This window comes from Mchenga conophoros, linkage group LG16 (assembly GCF_057382185.1).
Source record: "Mchenga conophoros isolate Kocher_MC1m ecotype Shallow Benthic linkage group LG16, M_conophoros_male_GT1.1, whole genome shotgun sequence".
Classification (NCBI taxonomy): Eukaryota; Metazoa; Chordata; class Actinopteri; order Cichliformes; family Cichlidae; genus Mchenga; species Mchenga conophoros.
The window spans coordinates 22,700,947-22,708,533 of NC_140541.1; the positions used below are offsets into that span (position 1 = coordinate 22,700,947).

The 7,587-nt window shown below is 39.2% G+C and overlaps 1 long non-coding RNA gene across 1 annotated transcript; it reads right to left on the reverse strand.

The window, feature by feature from the left end:
- Nucleotides 1-5,189: 5,189 nt before the first annotated feature.
- LOC146556774 (uncharacterized) lies at nucleotides 5,190-7,084 on the reverse strand. The gene is made up of 2 exons (XR_014888994.1): nucleotides 6,139-7,084; nucleotides 5,190-5,804 (listed from the first exon to the last, which is right to left on the reverse strand). It is a non-coding gene; the product is annotated as an uncharacterized LOC146556774 (long non-coding RNA).
- Nucleotides 7,085-7,587: the final 503 nt, after the last annotated feature.

Genomic DNA, 7,587 nt, shown 5'->3' on the forward strand with positions numbered 1-7,587 from the left:
TGGGAACGTCTGGCGGGGGGAAATGTATTGTCTGGCCACTCCAGAGAGAGAACAGATGGAGATGTGATCCTGTTGTTGGGCCAGCAGGACACTTGAACAGGCAGATTGCGCATTTACATTTACACCTCAGAACTGGAGTCATTACAAGCCAGTGCTTATTACAGTTGCGTTAATTGGTTCATAGTTCTATTCATACAGCTCCTGTATAGTCCAATGGTACTCATGGCAGACTGTACATGAATGTATAGGTGTACCATTTCAATGCGGGCAATAAACAGACTGAAATTGTAATAACTGAATAAGAAATGTGATGATATTAATCATTACGTACACAGTACACAATCTCTCCCCCCCCCCCACAAAAAAAAATAAAAATAAAAAATCAGACAGGGACAGACGAATACTGGGAATTCAGAAAGGTAACAATGGCACTATTTCTGGGGACACAAATGAATTCAGATTATGCCTGGTGGTCAGAGTGCATCCCAAAATCCTCTAGTTTGATTTTATCCCATCTATCATTATTCTCTTTGGCAAACACAATGCCATTGGTTCCCAGAAGAATTATAGGGCTGCACTGCAGAAGACAAACAATTTACTGGCACTTTGCCTCACTGAACAGCACTGTCAGCCTGCCAGGAACCATCCATTTTAAACAATACATGTTTTAGTCACGAGGCTGCACATTTCTTGGACACAATAACTCACACTATTCATAGAACCATTTAAGTTATGCCAACTACTTAAGATAATAGAAGCTATTCAAACACGGGAAGTGTGTAGCCTCATCACACATCTCTGATTTCATTTTATGTTTAACATTCTGATAGACAAATATCACACAGATGTGCAGGAAAAATACCACCGCCTTCCACCTATGCTTTGAACTAGCTCGCGCTTAAGAGGGAAAGAAGATAAGATTCAACTTGGCAGGCTTTTCTGCATTAACTCCCTCTCCTACCAGAGTGTAAATTAAGTGGGGAGCTAGTGCAGTGTGCTGAAGCAGGAATGTGGGCCTGAGGCAGAGCAGAGCATAGCAGCGGGATGCTCGAGGGGAGCCGGAGGCTACATTATGCTGCAGCGGGGCCAGAGAGCTCGGTGTGTGACAGCCCTGCACCCTCGGTGGACACACCAGGACCACTGCCACCGTATTCTCAGGACATTTACATTATTCAAAGATAAATGCATTGTCAATTTTGTGTCTCCCAGCACTAGATATGTGTGCCGCTTCACTCCTCCCGCAGCCAAAGGTGGGCTCACCTCCGCCCGCTGCAAGACACACTACAAATGAAATCAAATGTCTTTCTCGATGGTGCAGAATTACTTAACCCTGCAAGCTGCCTCTGCGCTCTTGGATTTTAGATTGTAATGCAGAGGCCTGTAGGTAAGGAGAACAACAGAAGTAGGAAATGTTCCTAAGACTGGTAATTTCAAAAGGGAGACACTGCAAACTGTCTATAAGATGGCAAGATCTGTAATTTTATTAAATGACTGTCATTTGTTTGTGTCTTGACAGTTTTGGTGTTTTGGCTTGTTTGCTGGGACAAAATCTCCCATCTCAAGGTTGAGGCTTTTATTTGCTTGAATTCTAAGTGAACAGTTAAAAAAATTACAAAAGTTATTGGCATGCATCCATCCTCTGGGTATCATGAAAGCCTGCAGCAGATTTTGGCCCTATCCATCAAGGATATGTTGAGATATTTCAACCACAGTAGTAGTAACATTAGCCAGCTGGTGACACTACAGGAAAAGTCAGGGATCGCTATGCTGAAACTGAGATTCATCCTCCGGGGGAGCATAAAAGTCAGAATCAAATGTGATAATAATTTTTTTTACCCCAAACTAAAAACATCACCTTGATGTGGCACTAAAGAAACAAGAGAACACTAAAGTCCCCCCCAGAGGAATTATTGTCAGTACAAATTGCCAAAGTGATCCAATAGTTGTCTCGATATGTGAGTCTGCTAGATCAAAGTGACCAGCACTGCGATGACTGGAGCCATGGTGTCTGTCATCCTTTCACATGGATCCTCATTGGTTGTTATAGTTGGCTGTTAACTTAATTGTGAACTGTTGCTATAAGTAAACACACCCAGCACTAATCTTATTTTCAATCATTTTATCTTATTTTAAGATACCAAGTTTCCAGCAAAAGAAAGCTGATCTTCTTTAAATGTTTTATTTAAATGGGCTTAACATAAAAAAAATAATAATAATCTATAGTCGACTGTTACATAGTAGATTTTAACTTGAGGTCAGTGAGGTCAGATCAGATGTAGTCCAAACCAAAAGGTGATTTAAAAAAATCTAAAAATTTATGTGAGACTTGGGTTATACTGGTTAGACAAATAAATCTTAGGGCTTTGCCATATGTCTCCAAAGAAAACAGAAATATAAAATGAGACTTTAACGTTTTCCTTTAAATTTGCTGCTGTTATAACAGTGAAACAATTACATTTGACAAAATTAGAAATTTGAAGAAAGTAATCAGTAAGGTCAAATAAGCTTACCTAATGCGTGGCATAGACAGACACAGTGATAGTTTTTAAAGATAACAAAGATTCTTTCAATATTTGATGCCTGATTATGATTAGAAGTATTTGAAATGCACAATCTCTCAAATCAATTCAAGGCATGGTAACAAGACTGTGTTAAACTACACAAATGATCAACCTTATTTCATACTTTATCACAAGAAATAGTGCTGTAATTTTCAAAGGTAATGTGGAAGACATTATGGGATAAATAATTACTTAACTGACAGTTAAAGGTGGTGTTATTATCATTTTATTGCTGCACAGATCTCCAAAAATGACCAAAACCAACAATGAAGTGGTCCAACAAGCATGGATAACTTAAGCACAGGTAGTGGTGGTGTTATAGTTTATTCCTGTCTGTAATAAGAAATGTTAAGTGTTTCAATGCAATGGATGTAGGCACAGTGGTTGATGTGGAGTCTAACCCTTGTACAGTTTCCCCAGCACCAAGTACTGTATTTATTAAAGTGTGCCTGAAACACAAAGTCCTCAACAAATGCACCATTAATCTATGTTTTAAAATGAAACTATTTGTAGTGGTCTTTGGAAAATTACATCTTCGGAGGGAGCAAATTGGCCCGGGGCAGAATGAGTCAGACACAGCAGGAAAGTTGGACAGTTTTGAAAGACCTATTAGCACGCTGTTGGTTTTGGTCCTTTTTGTGGAATTTGTTAATGCGAAGGGAAACGCAAACCAGTGACAGCCTTATCCTTTAAATACACATTTCCATGATTTGAACAACATCACCCATCAGTGTAAATCTTTCAGGTGTCATTCTCCTCTCCTGTAAATATTTCAATCAGGTGTTTGCTTGTGTTCTGCTGTAGGCTTTCCAGCAAAGATGACACTGGCAAATATTCCCAAGAAAATGGCTTCCAGAGTAAAACAGGGCAGGCTGTAGGATTGACCGTTGAAACTTCCTTGGATGAATTGTTAACTTTAATACAGAAACTTATAAATATAGTTATTCATTCAACAATCCATCTCTCATATCTAAAAGTCACAGACTATTTTACTGAAATAATGTGTCTGGGATTACAAATGAAAACCACACAGGATCATTCTTTATCCAGGAGACAGATTAAATTCCAAACCCTGTTACTGTAATAGCCACACTTGTAGCTTGCCATGAATTAGAGCTCTAATTATATTAGGTACTATTTTAAACAAAATAACACATTTCTTATGATCCATAGGTGTAATTTATAGCATAAGCCAGGTTCATTTTCTTGGGCAATCAATTTCGTGGTGTAGCAGAAGACTAATATAATTATGTAAAGTGCTGAGAGCTGAGTATCACAGTCAGCACAGAAGGTTTTTTCGAAGATAAATGAAGATGCAATTTATTCACTCATAATTTCATACAGAAAATACCAAGAAGGAAATCCATAAGAGCATCAGAAAAGGGTACAGGCACTAATACTTTTTGATATAGACTATCAGAGCATTGCAGTCAAAGGCTTGCGTAATGTATGAATTACTTCAGGTTTCCTCACATCAGTGAGCTATCTTTCACACAAGGAAGGAGGAGTAGAGCCTTTTTGGCCAAGCCCTCTAAATCATACCCGGACGAGTGAGTCATTTATAACAGTTACAATTATATCAATATCACTAACACATAAGAGCTGCGATAAATCCACGCACATCAGTTTCTGTGACACAATGCATGATCCATGTGGGGAGGTTCCTCAGCTACTGTTATTCGTTTGGCTGCAGGTTTCTCACGGTTAATGTGTTTCATGACTCAACAGGACACAAGCTCAACACAAGAACCATGAATTAAAGTACCAGCTCTTCTCATTTTAGTATGACATCAATTTTCACTCTTTTTATGGTCAATTTTCATCTACTGCATGCTCTTATTGAAAGAAACACACCGTAGCCCTACTGTTATGCTATGCATAACTTCACTGGAAATCCTTTTCAGTGAGCTGTACAGGCATGTTTTAGGAGTAGGAGCTGCCAGCATGAAAAAACTATTGTCAGTACTTTAGTTGCATCAGATCTGGACTGTGCAAACCAAGAACAAATATCAGTCAGTGGTTTATTAACAGACAGTATCCAGTGCTGTGTTTAGCTCTTTGGTAATGTTTTCACATTTGTTGTTCCGCGGGCATAAACAACTGCAGAACAAAAGTAGTTAAATAAAGTAGTTGTGTAGTTCATTTCCTTTGAGGAGGAGAAGTGCAGACTTTACAGGTTGCAAAATAACACCTACTTACTGTATGACCTTCCTAAGGGGGAAAAAAGTGTCTGCCTGTTTTGCTCATCCAACCACACACAGTTTGGTAGATCCCTGATGACAGCAGAGGCCATAGAAGGAAGGACTTCTGGCAGTGGTGTCCTCTGACATTCACATCCTCTGTCACTGTTTACAGATGGTCAGGGTGTGTGTGAAAGATCATCTTTCCTGCTGCCTGATGCCAAAGGCTTAGCGAACGACTCTATGAGGAAAGAAATTAAATCCTGCCTGTCGGTTTTACAATAAAAATGAGATATGATATTGCATAAAACATGCTCTGGAACAACAGGGTGGTTCTGGAGAGGTGGGAATTTCTGCAGAGCTGTTCCTGTCCTGTATTTTGTGATTAGTTTAGATAAGAGAAGAAAGGAAGTGAATGAATATTAAAAAGAACACACCCGTTCAAGTCAAACTAATCCTTTTATTTGGAGGATCTGGATTTTGTTGACATGAATTAAATTATGCTATCAAACAGTCCATGGAGTAACTGAAAACACTAAGTGTTACATAATGGCACAATCAACCTGAAACTTATGCTTCATCATCTTACAGTAGGCATAACATTACACTGGTTTGTTCTTACACCAGGAAAAAAGCATAAAAAGAATGTGAATAGACAAACAAAAAACAACATTAACGTGAGCTTTTTTTTATTTCCTTTGCTGTGCTTTGTTCTTACTGATTTCAAATTTTGTAAAGCCACAAATCTACAGCAAGACATCCTAATACTTTACAGTTGATTCTCTAATATCAGAACTAGAGCACTTTAGTCACTTTCTTAATTTTAATTTGTGGATTTAATGATAAGACAAACAAAACAGACCTTGCCCCTCATCCCCCTTTTTTAATATCACGCTCGTCAGCCAAAAATCCGTTTCAAACTAAGTACCAGCCCTGCCTTTACGACACATTTTTTAAAGCTGAAACTCATCTCCCAGGTCACTCAGCTGCTTGCTGTGAAGTTCAGTCTTGATCCGATGCTCTGTAATCCACAATCAGGCGCAAACAGAGCAGCCAAGGAGTCCTTTAACAAAAGCATAAAGACATTGAAAGAAACTAGATGTCAGTACAGCTCTAATCTTAAAACAAGGGCTTCTTCTGCAGCTTTTTCCACGACTACAGCTCTCTTTTCTCTTGAACCAGCGCGGGTAACAAACAATGACCCCCCTCCCCATACACACACATCGGGATGGAGATGAACGCTGCTCACTTACACAAAGGAGACATCGCGATATGTTATGCCAATGCCGACGTAGTAACTTTCTTTGAGATCTGATTAAATAATTGTTTCGCGTCTTTCAGTACGAATGAATTTGGGACCCTGCCTGTATAAAGAAAGGGTACCTTTTCTAGTTTACCTCAGACAGTTTGAATGAACAGCTGGATTCCTCCCTTGTTGTACAGCTCCTGATCTTCAGCAGAGACAGCATACATGAACCCCTCACCAAAAAAAATGTTTTTTGCAGGATGTCCTGAATACAGATGAGTTTAAATGCTGTTAGAAGCTCTTGTTCTCATTAAAACAGTAACACTACTTCGCCATGTGTAAATATTACTCTCCACTGAGAAGGCGTGGCCTGTCGGCTTTGTGTCCAATCAGGAGCGCAAAATGCGCTGCACAGCCTGCTCCAACAAATGCTTTCTTGTTTAATTAAATGTACTACTTCTCTTTTTAAGCCATCATTTAAAAATGTATTTAATACACAGTCTATACAGGATAAAGTGCATGTGTAATTTCACCATAACCAGTTGCATGTGCTTAATTGACAATCACTGTAATGATATTTCTCCCCAACCTCACCTTTTCCTCAGTTTGCATGGACAAAATTCAAACCCAGGATTCTGTAAAACACCACCTCTCTGCACAGTTTTCTAACCATGGTTTTTTCTTCTTTGTAGGGTTAGAATGTCTTTTTTTATTTTTTATTTTTTTACTCGGCAGCCGCAGGCAACGGAACTGTGCCGCTGCTATTTCCAGCTGAGGTGTAACTTGCTTTTTTTTCTTTTTCTTTTTTTGTATGCCACAGTGCTGAATTTGATCTCAGCTACACCCGTGGTTAATTTTCAAAATCAGGGGCATTATGACGTGGATAAAATCTAAAACACAATTTGCTCCATTTGTTGCCTCGTAAATTAGATTTTAACTTGCATTATTTCCAAGCTGGAGGATGCAGATTTCCACTTAGCCTCACAAGTTAGCCAAAACAGTGGGGAAACGGTCCTCTACTTATTCAGCTGTGTTTTTGTTTTTAATTTAAATATTTATTTATATGATCATTATTTCACTTACTTGCATGTAAATAATAAAATTGTATTTTCATTGGAACTTAAAATTGCCCGAAAATCCCAGGAAAACAATTAATATTATCTTCCTCGGTGCTAAAGTTGTTGTTTTTATGAGAACTATTTTAAGCTTCATAAATTACATGTGAGGTGCAGAAAGAGGGAGGTGGCGGTGGTGGGGGGAACCCACCCAGGGTTAAAATGGCCGCCATCCACGGAATACTGATGATTTGTGTTGCAGTAGCTCAGAGACAAAATGCAAGATGGATTTGTTTGTGGCACAGCACGGACTGAACGTACAAACGCCGCCGTTAATATAACCGTGAATCACGCTCAGTTCAGCGGCTGATGTTTGTGAAACTTCTGGGGTGGGGGCTCACTCTGAATTAGAGCCACAGTGAATTAAAGCCACTGATGATTTCTGTGACAAGAGTTTCATTTTCCTTCATGCGCTCTTAAATCCAGGGATATATCATCTTGGAAAATGTGAACACAGATTCCAACTGCCACAGCCCCCCCCCCCC